This window comes from Accipiter gentilis, chromosome Z, assembly GCF_929443795.1.
Source record: "Accipiter gentilis chromosome Z, bAccGen1.1, whole genome shotgun sequence".
In the NCBI taxonomy this organism is placed as follows: domain Eukaryota; kingdom Metazoa; phylum Chordata; class Aves; order Accipitriformes; family Accipitridae; genus Astur; species Astur gentilis.
In genome coordinates this window covers 27,459,967-27,482,872 of record NC_064919.1, presented here as the reverse complement: position 1 = coordinate 27,482,872, position 22,906 = coordinate 27,459,967, and positions in this window count along the sequence as shown.

Here is a 22,906-nt window from a genome sequence, read left to right as displayed (position 1 = left end):
TAGTTCTCCTTATGGAAGATAATGCTCGATAGTTATCCATGTAATACTTTCATTATACCAGAATGGAGAATAACTGCATTAGGCGCAAAAGAGATATGAACTGTAAAGGTCTCTTTCCAGATAATGGGATTCATCAAGGAGACTGAGAAGACACTGGGCAAGATTCACAAAGAGCATCAATTTCTTTCCTTCACTTCAACAATTCTGGGGGAGGGAAGAAAGTCAGAATCACAAATTTAAGAGGTTTTCGGCTGGTAAAGTAATTTTAGTCCATGACTGTAGCTGTTGAATAGACTTTTAGTATGGCTATGAAGAGGATATGGTAACCAGCAAGGCCTGAATGATGAAAGAAAACTCTCAGATTCTTTCAATTTGTGCTAATATATACTCAATTCATTATTTTTACAAGGAAAATCGCGTTTCCTACTTCTTTACATAAGTTTCTTTTCAATTTAAACCATTGCTATATTTTTCCTGTATTTTCATTTATAAAGCATTTTCCATCTCAGAACACTTTAAAGAGGTATTATTTGCATTTCATACGTGATTAAGTTAAAATACAGCTGGGCTAAGGGCCAGTTTCTGTGTCATGTGCAAGCCTGAACCATCCCAGAGAAACAAAAATATTTCAGTTGAAGAAGGATTCTTCCCAGATCACCCATGGTGATTTCCTCACAGACCAATGAAGTTAGGGGAATAAGAAGATACACCAATTTAACCATTTCTTTTTTTGATCAGAATGAACCTACATGAGAATGCCCTCTTTTGACATCAAGAACTGCAGGCAAAGTAGTCAACACTCATTTAAGTCATACTCACATAATCATTTCTCCTCCATACTCCCTCTGCCAATACAAAGTCAGTCCAGTCCTAGCCTTGCTCAAAATAAACCTGTTTTTCATATGCAATAGGGCTTTCTGCTAAAAACTAACTAGAAAATCTCAGTGTCTATGTTTCTTTGATTTTTCCACTTCACCAGTCAGACTAAGAAGGCTGGAACACAGTGGCAGTATTTCCTTATGGTCCCAGCTGGCCTGTTTTTCCACTTCTGCTCTGTATCTCAGCAGATCTTTGCGGGACGGTAGCTGACATGGTCACCTTGCCTAGTCCTTACTACTGTGTAACAATTTTTGGCACAGTTTTCAACGTACTAGAGATGCATAAGAGTTCCTTCTTTTGTGGGGAACCTCTTCAGGGAGAGAACCTCAAGCCTCTGTCATCACACTTTTATTTTATTTCATTATTAAAACTTTAAAATACACTGGTCCAGAAGTACAGTAAATTTTGTGTGCACCTGAGCAAAGGAGCTTGTCAATGCACCAACTTTGACAGGAAAATGTGCAGTCCATTTTCAGATGCACGTGTGCCTTACGGCAGGTGGAAGAGTAGAGCAGAACTGTTAATAGCTGTAATCAGGCTCACAGGTTTTGATTACGTGGTGATCATGAGTCTTGAACAAGCCATCAGTACGATGTATTCAATGGGATGCTGTTATTACATACTAATCCCTACCCACTCCATCTTGGAAGAACAAACTTTCTCTAGTGTTATTATGTATGTTATATTGTGAAGCTGATGATTTACTATCTTGATACAAATACAAAAATAAATGAAAAGAGATACTAAATGTTTCTAAGCACAGGGATGATCCAGCACTAGCAATTATTGCAAATAATGAAATTCACAGTAACAACTGGCAGAAGATTCCTCCTTAAAATGTATCTTTTCTCAACTACTTGTATTTCTTTTTGGAGAAGATCATTTTCAAATAACTAGAAAACTGACTTAGCCACTGAATCATCAGAATATGGTAATGTTAACTATTTTTTCTTTTTTTTTTAATGTGTGGTTAAATACCACAAGGCAAATTAAATTGCCTTGGAGACACCTGAGACCCAGTGCTGAACAATTTCATGGCCACATGCTGTTAAAATATCCTTGGCTTATACGCCAAGTGTCCAGCTGCTCTCAGTTCTGAAGCAGAATGGACCAAGGATCTGGCTCACACTTTTATTTCTGAAAAAATGCATTCCAACATACCACAACAGGTGCCTTTGGCATTTCATCTTAATGCTAATTGACAGTTAACAGTCTTCTAAGAAATTCGTGGAAAAGACAGTTGTTTTTCACTGAAATTGCTAATCCCTTGCACTTCCCTTATCGTCCCCTTATCGTCTTGCAGCGTATACTGACTAGTCACCTGGATTCTGAAGAAGGGTTTTGCACATATGTCCTGGGTTCAGCTGGGATAGAGTTAATTTTCACAGGAACCTGGGAGGGGGCACAGCCCAGCCAGGACAGCTGACCTGAACCAGCCAAGGAGCTAGTCGATACCATGTCACATCATGTTCAGTATATAACTGGGGAGCAGACTCAAGGGTGTGCTTGCTGTGTGGGAGCTGGTGGAGTGTTGGGTTCTGGGTGGTGAGCAGTTGCACTGTGCATCACTCGTTCTGTGTATTCTTTTATTAGTACCATTGTCATTGTTGTAACTTCTCTTTTTGTGTTTTCCCAGTGAACTGTCCTTATCTCAACCCATGAAGTTCCGGTTTTTTTCTTTTCTCCTTTCTGATCCTCCTCCCCATCCTACCGGAGGGGGGTGGGGACGAGTGAGCCAGTGGCCACCTGGTGCTTTGTTGCCAGCTGGGCTGAAACCACAACATGTCAAAGTTATTTTATTTTTCACGAATCTTCAATGTATCAGATATTCATGTATTCATGATACATTACTCACGGCTAGCTCAGCAGAGCTAGTCGTGCAGTCAAATATTTCAAATTAGTATGAAAAGTGTTAAAATCATCTAAACGCCCCAGCCAAAACAAAAACCCTGAAAACTTTCATTTTTACACAGTATTGGTGCAGGATTTTCACTAATTCAATCCATTGTCGGTGTTGGGCTTGGAGAACTCGCTTTAGATTTAATTTTTCTTCAGGCATTAGCTAATACAGTATTTGAATGCTTTGGTGTGTTCAGAATAGCTTTGTTATGGACACAAATCCACCTGGATTCTGCTTGAAATGGATAGTCAACTTAGTGGATTAGCTGAGAAGGTAATGAAAATCTTTATAAATCAGTAGTTAGTAGGCTATCTAACAGATCAGAGAGGGCTTTTTGATCTGTCTCTAACTCATTAAAGGTACAGTAAATCCCACTGAACTCCGCTACAGTTAGCTCTATATAAACTCTAGTGAATTAAAGAAAATTAGCAAAAAGTTTCTAGAAGGATATACCTAACAAATGTTAATGCATCTTGTTTCTTTATTTTCCTAGAACTGACAGGGGATGATGGAAAAATGTACCTTCATTTACCTGAACAGTGTGCTGAAGTATAGGCAGCTATTATGAAGACTGATATTTGAAAATAATTCAGTAAACAAATTTGGCTGAGGATTTATTGCTATATAAAACATGTATGACTACTTCTAAATACAGCCCAGGCCCTATTAGAACCAAGGTCCATGATCCAAAGCCCATTAAAATCAAAGTAATTACTCCCATTAATATCAGTAGCTATTAGATAAGGCCACAAGCAGGGAAAATCCCCATTGAAAACAGTGGGAGTTCTGCCTGCATAAAATCCCCTTGGAAGCTGCTAGTACTTTTTCTTCTTTCATTTCTTCATAAATATTTTATAAATAAAACTCACTGAACTTAGAACTTGCACATATAATATTATGCAACACTTTTGTAAGGATCTTGCTGGTCTTAGCAGAGCTTTCTTGTACATATCTCTGTGTCACTTCAAGAGAAATCTGAAGATAGAGTCTCCTTTGGGAAGCGAATGCCGTGGTTTATCTTGATGCTGTCACTGTATGGAAGGTACGGTAGACTAGAACAGCTGCTAAATTTAAGTGTAACCTGTGTGTTAAAATGTCAAACTAAGTACATTTTTACCTTGTTTCTGACAGAAGAAAGTAGTCTTTCTTTCAGAGTTTACTAAAATGAAACACTTTTCCTTGTTTCCATGCACAAAACCATAAAACACTAAGCATACTGTTTAGCTGAGTTTAGTAAATGTACTGGGAGATTCTGTTAAATGTCATTTGAAATGTCTGCCTCAGAATGAGAATGGCTATATTGCTTGCCAGGGCTAATGTTGCAGCTTTCCACCAGCCATTGTGCAATTAATGGCACCCAAAAATAAACTGATAAACAGGCTTTTGTGATTTGAATGCAATTTTTCAAAGAACAGACAACCAAATGATAATTAGGGGTAAAGGGATTTTTTTAATTTGTTTATGAGTTGTGGATTTATAAAATATCACAGGGAAGCATAAAGCTCCCTCAAATGCATTTATTAGAACATACACCTGGGGAAGTTTATGCTTTATATTGAGGGAGTTAGCAAATTATATTCTAGGCATCACCTAGTTAATTGTCAATGATTCCTGTGTAACTATTTCCTTTAAGTACACCATAGGAGATTTCTGCAAGTAGCTTGAAATATGAGTTTCTCTGTTATGACAGTCCACTGTCTTTATATCATTTTTCCACCTATTTTTAAGAAGTACAGCCTTTCAGAAACATAAGAAATAACGTCATATAAGAAAAAGTTAAAAAAATTCAGAAAGCATGTGAAAAAGCTGGAAAACATGTTAAATGAGCAGTAACAAAAATGTAACACAATGTTACACAATGACAAAGCAAAAATAAACTGATAAAATCCAGACCTTTAGTAGGCCTTCTCCCACCTTCCAGGACTGTAAGTCCTGGCACTGATAGCTTATTGTGGGCAGGATGAACTGGAAGGGGAGGAATCTTTAGTATGTGATGGTATAACTATTCCAAATTGTGCAGTAAGCTTCAGTCAACCTTCAGTTTTATAGGTTAAAATTATACCAAAGCTACTGACTATCCCTACAGATCAGATTAGAGAATGTGCAAGAGTAGTTTATGGGTGGCATTTTTGCCAAAACATGCTACAAAACTTTAGTGTGTCTGAGACAGAGAGAAGAGCAACAGAGTAAGAGAAAATAAGAAAAACAAATGGCAAATGAATGACAGAGGAAAAGAGGTGAGAAACAACATATGGACCTCCTTCCATCACTAGGGCAAATATTTATATTTCTGCATTACAACTGCATTACATGCCTAAAATGATCTATAGGAGAGCTGGGCTTAACTTCTCTAGACTGGTCATGCATAAGCAAAAATAACTCTAAATATGAAAAAACAGCTTGAAAATTTACAGTATGTATCTGTACAGAAGAAAACCTATCAGATTTTGTCAAATGTACAAATATATAAACATACTACAGTTATGAACATGTGCAAAACTTTTTTTTCCTTTCATAACAGGATTGTTGCTGTTTTAAAGAAGAGCTCATAAATAGGAACTTCTTACACTGTTTTAAGCTGAAGGTGAATACACAAGGACAATAGAGCTATGTTCTAAACTCTTCACACCACTCTATTGCAGTGAGGGCTGAAAAATGATGGTCTCAGCCCATCCAAGCATAAGCAGCTTACATGCAAGTCTCTGATATCTCCCACTCAGGGCAAGATGGATTATGCCCAAAGTCTGCTGGTGACAGCCATGTCAGCTACAGACTGCCAGATTTGTCCAGGTTTTAAGAACAATAAAATTCCCCTTCTTGTGTGTGTTTTCCTACCCAAATAAAATTTCTGGAAGGAAAAGGAGGAGGCATGGCTAGGGTAAATCTGGATATACAGCAGTTTTAATTACGCCAGGAAAATTTGGTTGCTCTGGGGAATGCAATCTTCAATCTTACTTTTCTCCCTCTTTGTTTTATTGATTTATTGGATGAAGGTTGCTGGTGTCATAATAAGGGCATAACTTTTCACACAGACTATGTAAACTCATGTCTTAGGATTCAGATTCATCCCAAGTGTAACTGCTTTGCATTGTCATACACTTGAATATATTAAAAAAATTGAGTTCCAGCTATGTTAGTGCCAGCTGCTTTGAAAGAAAGTGAGGAAACCTGATCTCATAAGAGAAAGAACAAAATTTATAAGCAACCATATTCTCTCAGATAGGTCATACACAAACCTGATTAAACAAAGTTCATTGACAAAGCATGAGTGATCACTCAAATCCCATCATTATTGCTACTACTAACATCTTGTGGTACCTAGACATCATTTACAAGTATTGTAAGTAATTTATAGAGAAAGGATGGATATTCACTGCAATCTCTGAATATTTCTCATTGTTCGCATTGTGTTTGATAACATATGTCTTCACACATATGAATATAAAATCTACACAGTAAGCAAAGCAACCATGTTGATTGTCGGGAGAATAAGCCATATACTGTAGCTTTTGGGTTATTAGAAAAAGTGTCAGAAAGGTTAATCCAATTCCACAGTATAGGATTCCCTCAAGACTCAAAAGCGAAACTTAAAAATGCATAATCTGGTCTCCTGTGTCTGTTAATCCTTTGCACCAGTGATTAGTTCCTGTTTAGGTTAGCAAATGAAAAAAAAAGATTAAATGAAGGTTAAAGGTTCTCTAAGCCTGTTTCCTTTTTTTAATTATTTTTTTTTAATAAATCATTATGCTAACAAAACTTAAGTAGGGTTTTAGAGTAGCAACTGGAAATCTCCTACTCATGATGAAATAATGTGTTCCTTGGATACATAAAATGCATTAGGCACAGTCTCAAATAAAATCAAAACTGGTAGGTTGCAAGGGTCAAACAAATTAAGCTTTCTTTTAGATTTGCATCAGCATCTGAGCCCAATAACATGCTTCTTAATTCAATAGTAAGCACTGACAGTCCACCCCTGCCAAAGCAGCTCTGATTATGTAATGGCTTTCAGTTGTGATTATTTCAGTCTAGCATATGGAATATTTCACATCACACTTTGCTAACTTTGCTACTGCTGACATCTTAATCCGAAGTGGAAGCTGTTTAAAGTCCTATGATCTCTCAATTGTTCTAAAATATGAGATATTTAAATATGTATTTCCCAGCAATTTATGCCTATGGCCAAATATTTTGTGTACCGTCTGTAAGTTTATGGAAAGTAGTTCTGCTGAAGAATTAAAGAAGTCCAAAAATCCATTCCTGTTTTTTTTTTCCTTGTTCAGTGGTGGTATACTAAATTTCTGCTTCAGTAGATGAATTACTTTTGTTTTGAACATTTGTGGAGTGACCTCCCTAAGCCATTCATCTCTCAAAGCTCTAAAAGAGCTAAGACACCTACAACAAAATTTTTGTTACATATATTGATCTGCCTACCCATCCTTCTGCATAAATATGAAGTTAAAGCTACATGAAAATATGTATACAAACTGACAAGATGTGAAATGATAGCATCATTACTGGGAGATTGCCCTTTTAATTATATGCTTCTTCCTCCCCAGTCTTCACATTTCTTTTGGGGTGGGTGGAAAAAATGCTTTTATGTTGCACAGTACCTGATACATTGTGAGCAATATGAGCAAATACAAGGTAATAGAGATTACAGTAGTAATTCCACTAGAAAAGAAAACAGCATGCCAGGTCTGCTGCATCAGTACATTATAATTCCCAGCAGGAGCAACAGGATAATTTGTCTCCCAAGAAAAAAAAGAAAAAATACTGACATGAGCTACAAGCCAAGACAAAATCTGTTTTAATACTTTTATATTGCATGTTATTTGACCAACACCTGATGTATGCCAGGTTCTACAAATCATCCATGAAGTGGAATATGTAAAAGTGCATTTTAAATTATCCAAACCATACATTTCTGTTCATGCACCATTCTTTATATTAGAAATATTTTATCACTTCAGTACAGTGTTTTGGTGTGTTTGGTTTTTTAAATGTTAATAGGTGATGTGTCTGACAGAGAATGAAGCAGTTGCCACTCTACATAAAGGATTACTGAAATAATAGGCGTATCTCTTTCTTATTTATAAAATCTAAACACTCCCACACTTTTGTTTTCTATGGCTACATTTTTAAACTGTGCTCTGTCTCACGTGGCAGCAAGGAAGCAGTCCAAGGAGTCAACAGCACTGGAATGCTTTTGATATAAACTCTACAGTCAAAATGCATGAACTCACAACAAACCATGAGCTGATGAAGACAGGAACCACAATATATGAATGGTTTACCTTACTTGTGTACTCTGAGGAGCTGGAAGCTGGTCTACTGCTCTTTCTAAGAGGGAGAAACAATACCATTCTCCCTGCAATTTCCACCCCTTAATTCATTCTAGCAGAGGCTTTAAAGAAAAGCAATCTGTTAAGGGCATAATGTTCACAAATCAATCAAAAAAATCAGATACTGGTCTCATTTCATTCAACAAACATTTTGCCAATGGCAGCAGCTGAAGCAGGGAAGGAGTCAAAGATTGTAAAATGCTAATCCTGCATGATGTAGTCTACTCCATCTTCTTGTGAAAAAACCTGCTGTGTCCGAAAGGGATAAAACTATGGCTGGAAGAAACACAAAAAGCATATGACCATCATCTCATTGCAAGCAATACTCATTTGTATGTGGCATTGAAAACAGTGCAAGTACTCCCTTTCTTACATATGCAGAAGAGCAAGATAAAACCAAGAATCTACACCAAAATGCTGATTTTATTTGTAAATTTCCTGGGTTTGTTACTAAAAAAAATTTAGTCTTAAGTTGCTAATTAAAAAGAAAATCTCTGATTTGCTAGCAGGTGTTAATATGCAACATAGCTCATTTCTTCCTGACCCACTGTTAAATACACTCAGAGTCCTAATTTCCGTTTGTTTTTTTTTTTTTTTTTTTTCTTTAGCTCTATGGTTTATAAGCACTGCAGGTAAGCATGCAATTCTAATCTTTGGATCGGTTTTCACTGAAAATACTATTTTTCAAAGAGTATGTTTTCTCCCCCCAAATTAGAACTGAACTCCAATCCTTTGTCTTTGCACTGTCAAAGTTGCAAAGTACATTATCCTTTACAGCCAAGATTTTTCTTTGAGTTAATTCATGTCCCCCAGTGTCTCAGCAAAATCTCTTTCCTCTGTGTGAAAGAACACTTGCACTTAGGCAGAATCTGTTCACCCCTCAGAAAGCAAATTTCTTTATCAATGAGTAAACATATTTAGTCAATATGGGGGTTTTGATTATTGTCATTAATTCATGGTAAATGTCAAGGAGGGATACTTACGCTCCTGGGATGGTGCATTTCAATGCAAACCTGATACGTATTACTGTACTGGGTGCAGGTGTCCAGATACTGGCAGGGGTGGCTGCAGGGGTGGCTTCTGTGAAGAGGAGCCGGGGCTGCCTCATGCCAGACACAGCCGATTCCAGCCAGTTCCACCTGACCCTCCTCGGGGCACAGCTGAGGTCCTCAGCCAAGATGATGCCACCTCTGGGTGTATTTAAGAAAGGGGAAAAATGTTGCCTGTGAGCAGCCTGTGAGAGGGGTGATGGGAAAAATTGTGAGAAACAGCCCTCCAGATAAGGTCAGAAAAGGAGGAGATGTGGTGCTCCAGGCAGAGATTCCCCTGCAGTCCATGAAGAGGACCTATGCTGGAGTAGGGAAATAGTGTAAGGAGGAAGGAGCCTGAGAGAGGACCTGTGATGGACTGACCCCAGCCACCGCTCCCCATTCCCCTGTGCCCTTCAGCAGGGAGGAGGTGGAGGAGTTGGGAATGAAGGAGTGAAGGTAAGCCTCAGAAGGAGGCATGGGAGAAGGAAGGTGTTTTGTTATTTGTCTTTGTTTCTCACCAGCCAAATCTCTTCTAATTGGCAATAAATTTAATTTTCTCCAAGTCGAGTCTCTTTTGCCCCTGACAGTAATTGGTGAGTGATCTACCTGTCTTTATCGTGACACGCAAGCTTTTCGATCTTACTCTCAACTCCCTGTCCTGTTGAGGAGGGGGAGTGAGAGAGCAGCTGAGTGGAGGCATCTGATAGCCAGCCAAGGTCAACTCACAACCATTATATATCAATAAAACTAGGTATGACACAAAGGTAGGCATCCAACCTGATCTTCAACTTTATTTTAGTATTTTTGTTCATTTGTCTATGTTCAGAAAAAGAAAAAAAAAATATCCAAATATCTGCCACTTAACCAGAATTACAAAATAGAATGGAAATTTCAACAACTTCATTCTTTTTCCTCCAAGAAACCTTTGTAAAAGCAAAAATTAGGCAATCATCAATTTTCCATCTTACTTTCCTCTTTTTCAAAGCTGTGTGAAGACACCCACCCATCTGCATGCCCTGATGTTAAACCCAGACTCTTTCAGAGCAAGGATAGAGGTCATTAGGAAGTCCTGGGGCACCTCCAGAGCTCTGCCTGCCACCCCTTGTTACTTATACTAGTGGAGATTCAGCATCACTCTTCAGGATTGTGGCAAATGTAGCAAGAAAGGCAATTTAACCACAGGCCCTCCCAGCCATCTTGTATAAGTGCAGGCCCCCCAGCACAGGTATTTTGTACTCTCTGTGGATTTCCCTAGGTACTAGGCACTGTAGACACCTTTCATTTCCCAAACCAATTAAAGATGCAGGTTATGCAGAGCTGAGAGACAATCTAGCGACTCCTGCTGCCAAGGTTTTTGTGAGATAAGCTAATAGCAGCTCAGTGTAGAAGACTAAGTTTAGAGTTTTGGCTGCAGGCAATTAAGACAGGCATCACTGCATTTGAAAGTATTGCCGAATCCTACATACCACCTATCGTATGACTAAAAAGTTCTTTGACGTACTTGACAATAGATATGCCAACCTATAGCATTCATGCTAACAAAAATAGCACGTTTTCACTTGGATCACACAAATTATATAGCCCAAAGAACAGTAACGAACAGTGTTACCTTTGCAACTGAACCAGTTGTAAATATTATTATTGTCATGTCCTTACATTTCAGACACAGAGATACTTTCACATTTTTCCAATCCCTCATTTTGCAAACAAGATTTTGTTAACAACTAGCAGCCAATTGCTTATGTGGGACTTAACAATAATAAATATCTTCCTAACAGCGCAGCAGAGGGGAGCCCACATTAACAAACCCTGCTCTGCATGGAGCACTCTGATATTCAATCAGATGGATTAGCAGTTCAAAAAAGTTCACAAGAAAGACAGATGGTAGTCAGCTAAGATTGCCTTATCACAGTACAGCCTCACAGACCTGTCTGCTGCATTCTGCCAATGTATGGCTAGCTGCAGGATTTTGATTTCAGCAGAAAGTTATTTCTAAAGCTTTCCTGGTAGATGTTCTACCAAATGTGAAAATACATAACAGAACCTGTCCTTTTCTCCCTGCCTTTTTTTAATCATTTATCCTTTTCTCCCCTCTTTTCTTCATGCTTTTAGTTACCATTTCCTCTGCCACCTCTTTAACAGGGGGAAAAATAAGTGAGTGTAGGTAATTCCAAAATTGAGTAAAAAGGTGGAAAGGGCAATGATAATCAAAGTATGTTTCCTTTTCATACCTGAAGAGCAGAAATTAGTTATTTTAGCTTTTCACAGGTATTTCCCCTCTTTTTTCAACTCACTGTATTCAAGCCATTTCCAAACCATCATTCAAGACAATTCTCCATTTAATGTGTATTCAATGAACTGAATGTGACAATTACTAAACATATATTAGACCAAGCAGATATTGTCAGTCAGACAACTGTAGGAATAATTCAGATAATATTTAGGGTTGAATTCAGTGTTTTCTAAATTGAATATATAGCATCAAAATATGCTTAGGCTTTGGGGGTTTGACGGCGGGTTTTTATTTGCTTTGCGTCTTTTTTTTTTTTAGTTGAAAACATAGTGGAACTAAAGACAAGAAAAATATTTGAGGGGTTTAGGCTTTGGGCAGATTTAATATTATTATCTTTGTACTTTAAGTTTCTGTCTGTATCCTTTCAAGGAATAAAATCATCAACAGACAACAGAGTACTGCCCAAAAGCACCAAAAGAGACATATTGCCAGCAGTTGTGCTAGAAAGCAGTTGTTGCAGAAAGACAGAGAAAGACAGAGACATAGAAAAAACAAAAGCAAAAGCAAAAGGGGAGGAAGAATATGTGTGACAGAGAGAGAGAGATGCCCTTCTCTGTTAGTACAAGGCTAAGAAAGCACTGCCCTTTTTCAGTGTTTAATGACAAGCAATTGATGTACTTATTCTATCAAACTCATTATCTGGGAGCATCTCAACGATAAGATTAGACAGACTGTGTTAAAGCAGAACATACAAATTTCATCCTATTCTGTTTTTTAAAGTAAATGTTCTCACTTTCCAAAAGGAGGTTTTCTCATTTGTTGTTTCGCAGACCTTTCCTCATACATGTGTCCCAGACATTTTAAGAGCTTCTCTGTTTTTCTGTCCATGTAAATGGATGTACATCTTCATTGTTTGAACATATACATTTCCTTGTTTTTACAGAGAACAGCCTGCACTTATATAAATATGTGATGTATGGAGACAACTATATCTATGTATGTGTATACACACATGTGCACAAACACAGAAAACCACAGAGATATACAGAGTTATCAATACTGAGAGACAGAGATCGAAACACATGGACAGCTAAAGATTCACTATTATCTTGATACACCGTGATGATAATGCTCAATGGCACTGGAGTTGAACAACTGAAAATCTCACTGACGTAACCTCCAGTTTACATCTAAACTACAGTTTATGGAAACTGTGATACAAAGAGAAGGGGCTCATACCTACCCAATAGGGACAGCATGGGAAGCATGATGTCTGCATCAGCTAGAAAATTACAATAATAAGGAAAAGAAATTCACACTATTCTAAGGGTTTGTTTGTTTGGAGTTTGTGGGGTTTTGCTTTTCGGTGTGGGGTTTTATTTGGTTTTGTTGGTGGTTTTGTTGGGTTTTTTCCCACAAGGAACAAATGGATTGCAGATACAGAGATTTTTTCCAATATTGTCACATCATTTTCTTTGATGGTGCAGAAGCAATGGGATAGAAATTTATGACTTCATGAACTACACGTTTCTGTATTACATGCCACGTAGTAATTTATTGTTTATTGTACTCAAGTGTGAAATATTTTGCAATATAGGTATATATGTGTTTTCTATATGTTTCTGTATTTTTATATAAACACACACAGACACACACACAGACACAAAAACATATGAGTTGAAAACCAATGTGCCGTTATTAAGAAAGGTTGTAGCAACTCGTCATTACTTTCAAAACCACCATACTATTGCAGTAACTATACAGTGTTTCTCTGATTTATGTATTTGGGAATAAGTTGACTCTCCAGGGAACCAGGAGGACCTTGCAGAGATATATTTCTTTTTTTTCCTCACAGATATAAAGTTATGAGTTTTACAGAGACACACCTCTGTATTTTTTTCCTGAAAACAACACTCTGAATGTATTTTTTTGATGCAGACTGTGTAGAATAATTATCTTTAGACTGCACTGAAAATATATGGTACAAAGCACAATGGTTTCTTCTACAGTAGTATGAGTTCCCATTAGAAAAAAAAAAAACAAAACACACATTCAGACATCATAATTCCCATATATCCCAGGCTATTACTAACCTACTAACTTCCTATTTCTTTTAGAAGAGAATCTTCCCCTGTAAATAAACATTGTTGTAATTTTTCACCCTGTAGTATAAATAGCTCCATGGCATACAGGATCTTGTACTCTCCACTAACAAAAGTAGGATGATCCAAAACAGTGGGAACTTAACCAACATGGTAAGCAGGATATTCCTGTAATATTGCATTCAGTCCTAGTGTAAACTTACACAGGAAGTACATTAGCAGGCTTACACATTACATATTAATTTTCTAAGGAAAATAGGGTTTTCTGAGGTATCCAATCTGGAAAAAAAATGGGCTAAAATGCAGTAAGTTTTTAAAAAAAAGTCAATATAAAAATATGCCCCTTTTTTTGCTGAAAAATTTCATGTTGATAAGTTATAAATTCTAAGAGATGTCACCAACACTGCATCTAATATGAGAAAGTGCTAATTCGTTGCTTAGGAATTATTCCACTTTGTTGGTTTTAACTTGCCCATCTATCACACACAAAAAACCTACGGGCTTTTATTTCACCAATATCTAAGTTTGTACTGCACTGCCTGTCCTCAGACAGTAGTCAGAAAAAGCCTGTGTTTCCATGCCCAGCACAGACTACAGGTCCCTGGCCTCTGTAGAAACAGGAGGGGGAAAGGAGAAATAGGATTTATAGGTAGGCAACTCTCTGGTAAGACTAATAAATCCACACAGGGCAAGGATTACCTAGCCATAATACTCATGACTCCATAATTCCCTCACCTGCCCTCTCTTCTGTACCCTCTTCACCCTCATGTACTCACACCCCTGCTACACCACAGCCTCACAGTTTTCATAGGATGATGGTGACAATTCCCTTTTCAAACCACCTTTGTTAGGTGAGCAGGCATGTGTGCTTCTTGGAGGTGTATGGTATAGCTCCAAGGAGAATATCAGACAACTACAGTCATCATGTCTTCAAAGACCTTTTTCTACATTGTCAAATTGTCCACAGAAGATAGCTCAGTGCTGGTAGGCTGTACATCTCTTGCTGTCTTTACCCTTGAGTTTGCAAGTCATCATATGGGAGAGCCTGTGCACCTGAGTAGAGTAGCAAATTAAGAAATTGTTCCAGACTTGACAATATGACAGCTATCACTGGAAAAATAGGAGGTAACACAGGTCCCAAAATCAGAGTCACTGCCTACATGTCCAATATATAAAATGCAACAAGAAATGAAATCCATACGTATAAATAAGAATCAATTATCTCTCCATACATCATCCTTTTAACGCAGCAGCACTGGATGTGCATTCAAATGATGTCCCATCAAAAGTCATTACTGTATTTTATCATACAGCTGGGTGTACATTCATATGCTGCTTTTGCAACTTCTCTGGTTAAAAGAAGACGATACACCAACAGTGTGACAGATAGCCTGAAGCAGTGGGTGGCTGCCATTAGCTAGTAACATAGGAAAGCCAATCAAATATTTTTTTTTAAATAATCTAGTTCTGAGATTCTGATATTAATTCCTAATGCCAAAGGCACATAGTGTGCGTCTGAAGTGAGAAATTGCATTCTACCTGCACTCCATTGTCTAGTAACAGCAATGCCCAGTACAGCTTTGCAGTAGTGCTTTGAAAGGGATTAAAAAAATAATTATCTCAGTATACTATTCTTCTTCACTGTTTTTCTTCCCCACAGCTGTGGTTGTTCCTTGTAAAAACCCCGGAACAAGAGTCAAAGGTTTTCATGTGCCACTAAGATTTTACACCAAAAAAATAGGTTTCCATTAACAAAAGAATTGAAGCCTAAAATAAGGTAACAATAGATCCCTTCTAGATCATACTGATAATTTTTTCCTCATGTTTCCAGGCTAGATTATCTTCTCACACACATTTCCTTTCAAGCAAAAGAAGCACATTTTCTTTTACTAAAAGGGTGAAATTCACTTTTATGGAGAAACTAACCCCAACATATGAACCACTTTTTAAACTATGCTATTTAAACTTCAGTTGAGGTTAGTTCACAAGAGCATACAGCTGAATCCCAGTAATAAAAATCTTCCAAATTTTGTTCATGCCGTTTGCTGAACTAAGTGAAATCCTCTACATATTTCAGCCATCTAGCTTCTTTTGAGAGTGCCACATATGGACATATGTGGACATAGGTCTCCATCTGGAGTAATATTCCTTGCCTGATACACACAGAATAAATTGGAGTACAGCCCAAGGGAGACAAATTTGTGCATCACCAAAAAAGGAAAAAATCAGTCATGTCTATCATCTCATTTAACACAACTATTTATAACTATTTAAAAAAGAAGTATTCTTTCTGGTTTAAGTTACATACGACTTGAACTACCTGAATGATTAGTAAAGGTTGTTTTTAAAATCAGGGATGCAGATACTAATGAAGTTTAGGGAATTGTAGTTTATACACTATATTTGCACTAAAAAAAAACAAGTTTTGAACAGAAAAAGTCGTCTAGCAGAGAAGAAACCCATTCCTTCCAAATAGCTTAGCACTAAGGAAATTAATCTATTTCAAGGACTGGCTTAGCTGGAAATTTTAAGGTGAGTAGGAAAATAAGTTAATGCTTTGTGCAGTAAGTTCTGCATAGGAACTCACTGGAAAAAAAAAAAAAAAAAAAAAAACCAACAAACAAACAAACAAAAAACCACACCAAAACAAAACATCTAAACAATTTCAATCTCTCAATGTGGAGAACTTTATAATTGTTCTGTAGGTAAACAGGGGATGCACCGTTACAATGTTAAGAAGTATACAAACAAAGCAGACTTTGATTTGTTTTAACTGAATTGAAGAGGGAACTGTATTGCAAAATACATATTGCCAATAGTGTCAGTGTCTCAGCTTCCAGCCTGAGCCAAGAATCTACTTCAGTTGTAGACATGCTGTTTTCAGAGACCATATTTCCCAAAGCCTCAGGTGGAAGAATTCAGAGGGGATTTCTAGCTTATCTTCCACTGGCTGTAGTGTAGGACAAAGCATTAAGTTCTTCTGTTTCCAGCACCAGCTTGAGACAGCAACAAAAAATATTTTGTGCAACTGACTCCTTTAAAAATCAGAGCTGGTCAAAAACTCTAGGAGGGAAGGGCTTCTGAGGGTATTGGGTTTTTGTCTCAAAACGCTGAGTCAGTGGAATTGCAACATCTGCTCCCACTACCCTTTCATGCACATTGGATGAGCTGACTGGCAGCACGGAGCTGTTGGATCCCCAGGCGCAGATCTCCCCAGCTCCCTGCCTGCTGGCCCCCTGCCCAGCTGGCCAGCCTGTTGCTGCTCAGGCACCTGCCCCACACACCCATCACCCACAGGCTTCTTCCGAAGGCAATCATCCCATGCCATTGGAAAATTATCCGTCTTCACGTTTCCTTCTGATGCAGAGTGAAGTGCAACACGAGCAGGCCAGAGTTCCCTGCAAAACTGAAATTCACTTCCTTATCAGCTATGCTTAAAATCTCCACTACAGCTTTAATGGGAAAGGTGAGAAGGGATGATTTTTTTCCTGCTGTGTTATCAGCAAACTTTCATTATTGTCACATTCCCTAGACATCTTTTGCTTTAAGTACAGATAAGGTAAAGTAGAAAATCATGGAATGAGCTCGTCAGGAATCTATTTTGAAGCATTATAATAAAAATGTTGAAAAAAACAGGCCCTTAAGGTATCATCCTAATCTGTCTTCAACACAGCCTCAAAACTGTTCTAATGAAACAGGATAATAATTTTTCACAAAGGAATTTGGAGGTTCAGTAGATCAGTAATACCAATATAAAAGGTCTTTCTAGATAACACTATATATGCAGTGTGACAGTTCTACACTGAATAGCATTCCAGCTATTTTCTGGAGAAAACTATTGAAAATCTTTATTCATATTAGTAAAGTCTGCACAACCAGAACTCTATCTGATAGACAAGATTTTTTTTTAGAACTTGGACCCATTCTTATTGAAACTATGTATTGGTAGGCACTACAGCCTATCATTAGAGATGGTTGCAGAGGGCAGTTGACAGCACAATCATAGGAAAAATATCTCCCATCATGCTTCCTCAAATGCAGACGGGAAATCCCTTTCTATATTCTCAGGAGAGGATTCCAAATTGCCCCCATTGAGAAACTCTCCTGCTGGGATTTTGCATTGTCCCTTGCAAGAACAGGGGGAATATTAAATGGACAAACTCACTCTATGGGTTTCACTACATTTCTGCTACTGGATGGGACTTCTTAATCATCAGAATAAAAATCATTAAAAAAACCAACCCTGACTCAGATATTCATTTTTTCCAAAGAAGCTTTGTCATCTACTTGAGTGAGACAACTGTAGTTTTCAGATACCCAGCGAAGATGTAGAGTCTGGTGGGTGATCCCATTTAGACATGTCTATATGAGTCACGTGTCTCTTTTCTATGAAGTCTATGTACAGAAATGCATTTTCTCTTACTAGTATAAACAAAAAAAAAAAAAAAAAAAAAAATGTGATATAGTCTGTAGAGTTTCAAAACCATTTTATTGTTGTTGCATACATTTGCAAAGTTTCAATCTACATACATCCTGAGCATGCACCAGAAGTGTTGGATGCCTACTGGTTAAATATGCAGTGCCTAGTGGAGACCTTTAAAATTTTGCTCTATTCATATGACTATTGTATTTCTAACCCTAATAATGATTTGAGTTACCTCATTTGCAACTGTATCTCCTCAGATTCACATAATTCTTCATTCCTGTATAACTTATTACTGTCTGCCTTCTCCCCTAAAGATAGACCATGTTTAATGGCAATCTTATGTAAAATACTGCCTGCCACAAATTATTCTAGCTTTAGCAGGGCAGTATAATAATGTTTCACCAAATTTGTCTAGACATCAAACTCTCATCTTTTAAGATCCCCAAAGTTCTTCTGAAAACTACACCGCTGAATTTTAAACTATGTAATTTATTTTTATAGGAGTCTAGAGAAGTAAGAGTTGAATCAAGATAAAATTTTAAAGAAGAAAAGTACTGTAACTTAGAAATAGGATTTTTTTTTTTAGACAAGTAAGGTAAAAAGCCAAAGAAGTAGATGCATAGTCAAATGTTAAATTTCCAATCTGGATTCTAGCCCTCAGTACAAGTCTTCTTATACATGATGTTTTAGCCTATCTAACGTAGCACAGCACAGCACAAAATCTGGGGTGCTCAGGCAAACACAAAATTTTGTCTAGTTTTTGAAAAGCTCTATTCTGCTGCAACAGATTGTCTTCAAATGAATGAATCATGACATGAGCCTGGGTACTTAGCTATGACATCTGTTATGTAGTAAATTGCATTGCATGCCACATGCATAATGAAGAGGAAAGAGGGATTTTAGCTCCTAAAACATGCCTCATTATGTGATGGTGCACGAATGCAGGCAGTGAGACCCAGGACAGATGGAAAGGCTGCAGTGTCATAAAATGTACAAATAATGTTGTTGTTTTTATCATTTGGAAAATGAAGATGTTAACTCTTAGGAGGATAAAAAAAGGGCAACTCTGCACTGAATAAAACAGTAAGAGGTGGTAGACACACTGATAATTAAGATCTCTCTTAAAAGTTGCTTGCATGAGTCCACCTGCAAGAAGCTTCACTATTTTTCAGAAGGAATACATTCTGTTTTTTTAATTCTCTCATTCCTTTCTTGGTGGCTTGCATCTCAAAAACAGGGTGCAGATGTTACAGATAATCATAAATCATTCAAATATTGAAAACTCCACTGCAAGATGTTTTAGAAGACCAAAGTGTGTTTTCCAGACATGCAGATAATTTCCTACCATTATACAGTCAATTAGATTCATTAAATACAGATTAAACCACACAAAAACAAATTTGCAGGTGAAATTTTGAAACTCCAATCCACTTCCATTGCTAAGACACATATGGTGCATACATAATGTTAGCACAGCCCACTTAATTAATACTGACTTCTGAATGACCTACAAGGACAAGTCCCCAGTAGTGTAATTTCTGAACTTAACATTAAAATGCAGTTGCCTATGTTTAGCTACTTGGGCTGAGGCTCAATATTTAAAAAACTGCTCTGGGCACATACACCAGTATGCCTAATGGAAGACTCACAAGCTTGAAATATGTGGCCTAAAACATGTGAGGAAAGAGTTATGGCACTCATTGAAAACAGTAAGTGATAAAGTGGGAGCGTCTGTTAAGAAAATATTTGGATAAGTTTAGGAATGTCTAACTAAGCTGTTTTTTATTGCTTAGGGATCAAGATGGATAGAATAGGACTAGGATATTTATGGTATTCCAAGAATGGAAACAAGTGAAAGGAAATTCTTAATTTAATGCAGCAGTACAGCAATTTCCAGGCTCGGCTCAAGTAGAAAACATAAAACAGGTATAAGGAAGTGATTATAATGCAGATTAATGTAGATAATAATTCTAAAAAATGAAGGTATAAAATGTTCTTCTAATAAATCATCAATGTCATGACAATAGAGAATGGAAAAATGGCATTTCTTAAGACAGTTTTAAATCTATCTTAAGAATGTCATTATTTTAATCATGACAACAGAAGAAAAAATTTTCTTCTTCCATATCCATGAATTGGGTTCCTGTATTGACAGGCATTGTCTTTAAACTACGTGAGTACATTACTCTTTGGGACAGAAAAAAAAGGAATTTCAGTTAAAGCAGGTAGTATTATTATTCAACTGGAAACACTTCAGGAAGTACTAATATCCAGAAATGAAAAAAAAAATGAAGACTTTAAAATATTTCTATATTAAAAATACTACTATATCCAACTTTGCTTAATGATTTCCTTCCTCATTCTAGGAACATTGTAGGAAGAGCTGCAAAGAATGGATAGATTTAAAAGTGATTTAACAGATGCCTTTTTATTATTTTGGTTTTGTAATTTATGCAGTCAAGAAAGCATAGCCTAAACAAGGTATTTAAGCAACTTGGAGGCAAAATGATCCTCCTTTCTGCCAGAGTATTATGTTGAGAGACATTTATTGCTGCTAAGTTAATTGCATTTGTAAATCATTGAAGGAAGCCACACACCTATAGTCTGGGTTTGATATATTTATGTGGCAAATCAGAATAAATTTTGTGAGATGTTGCATGAAAGACAGTAGATGCAGGCATTGCACAGGTCTAAGAGTTACAAGTTACTTCCAGCCCATTTCCCCAACATTGCAAAGGTTTGGAGATACAGCTGGAAAGAAAAGCAAATAAAACTGAGTTACTCACGCTATTCCTCACTGCCAGCTTGGTTCTTAGAGAATGGACATAAGTGACGTATCGCAGCAAACTATACATAGCATGATATGAAAGAAGCTTAAAGCTATCTTTTACTTTACTTTCCCCATACTGATGATTTACTTCAAATACAATCGAAAGTATGGTGTTACAAGAAGAAAATTACCCTTTTTCTTCATTCAAGGAGACCATTTTTTAAAAAAATGTTGTGTCAAATTAATTGCTCAAAACACCTCTCAATATGTTTATTTTTTTAAAAAATACGTACTATATATATTCTGTTGGTTCTCTATAAGCATTGACAGAAAAATAGTAATTGTAGTCAGTTTCGTACCATTTTAATCCACTTGCTTTTCCAGGAAGCCTAGGTAGTACAGGAAGTGCCAGATATTGCCTCATGTACCTGAATTTACACCAGGTGCTTGATTTATCTGGCAGATACAGAGCTGCGATCCACATGCTGTTCTGCCTTGGTGTGCAGGTGAGCAGCTGGTGCTAGCTGCAGCTAGGCACGTGCCCTGCACATGCCCCGGTCTCCCTGCCCTGGCATCCTCCTCCATACCAGGAAGGGCAGGTGGACCTGACAGCAGCCTTTCAGGAAGTGGGCAGTCACGAGCTGTGGCATCCTTCCTTCAGCCCAGGAAAGCCAGGTTTCCATGAGCCAGGGTTAAATTCATGCAATTATTTTGTTTTGGAGACTTTGTGCAGTAACTAGCATGGCAGCTGGGAAGCAGGAAGACAGCAAGTAGAGAGGTAGCACATCTGTGTTCAAATGGCTTGACCAAATGCTACAGTGGTTGAATATTTCTGTAAAATCTGCATTGTTCAAGAGGCCATCTGAATTTGCAGGCACAAGATTCTTTCACAGCACCAAACAGCAAGGACCATGAATGTAACAGCAGGCACTTACTGACCACATTTATGAACTGAATGGTACTAAAAATAAGATCAAACACCACCTAAAAAGAAGGAAATAGGGGATAGAAATGGATTTGTACTACCAGAAGACTGTATTTGCAGATTAAAATAATCATTAGAGTACAGACAGAGCAGAAGTACAAACTGATTTTGCCTGTAAGTCTGACAATGCGAAAAGAATCCAAAAGGAAAGACAAAGACTTCAATAACTCTATGGGAAACTATTATGAGAATACACTAACAAATAGCTATAAGGTATAATAGTAAAACAGGTGGTAGAAGTATTTCATAACTTAGAATGAGTCTGTAGGAAAATACCAGCATTCTTTCCTACCTGCAAACAGGAACCACGACTGGAGTAGCTACTGTAGAAAATACATCTATCTATGTATAAGGTGAAAAAATTTTACGATTCATGTATAACTTCTGCTTCCTAAACAGCTGATCATTACCTTATAGATGAAGTTGTTGAGACAAATGCAATTAAACCAAAAATAGTGCTTCCAAATGAAGACAGCAACTGGACTTTTCACAGAAAATGTAGGAACAGAAGGCAAGAAAAGAGAATACATTTTCTGCAACTTGTTTTTCTTATAATGTCATCTCTTAAATCTGCAGGACTCTAGAAACAAAACCCTATCTGAAACCATTATTCATCACTACCTGAAAATTGGGGATACCTCCAGCATCTCTTGTATTGGCGGACCTGACAGCCATTGATTGCTCATGGTTTTACTCTCAGTAGCACCCGGGACCCAATGGCTGCAAATACATAATCTGAATGCTAACCTTGGAGAGCCACTTAAGTTCTGTCTAATTGCCCAGCATGCAGAATGACCAATATATGATATTAACTCTTCATCATTACTGCAAACTGAAAAATGAAAGGTTTGTGGGAGAGGAAGGGAATGGCGTTTTTGGGGCAGGGGCAAGTGTCCCAATGAATGATGGAAATATCTTGTCAGAAAAGGGCTTTCATCCCCTTATCTGCCACTTCATTCTTCAAAGAAGTGGAATACACCAGCAGCAAGACTGTAAGAGATTTCAGGGTGGAGAATATTTGAGATCAACAATTGGCATTTCATTTTTGTTGGAGGTTTTATAATTGTTCTCCATCTGCTTACTTTTCTCTTTCTTTTAAAATAAAAGTAATCTAGACTGAAAGTACATGTTTTCCTGGTGGTGTACAGAAAGCATAATGAGAAGTACAGGCTTCATTGTGTCCCTTCACTAATTCCTGAGCAAAAAGCCAGACTGCATTATGCTGTCTTACATTAAAT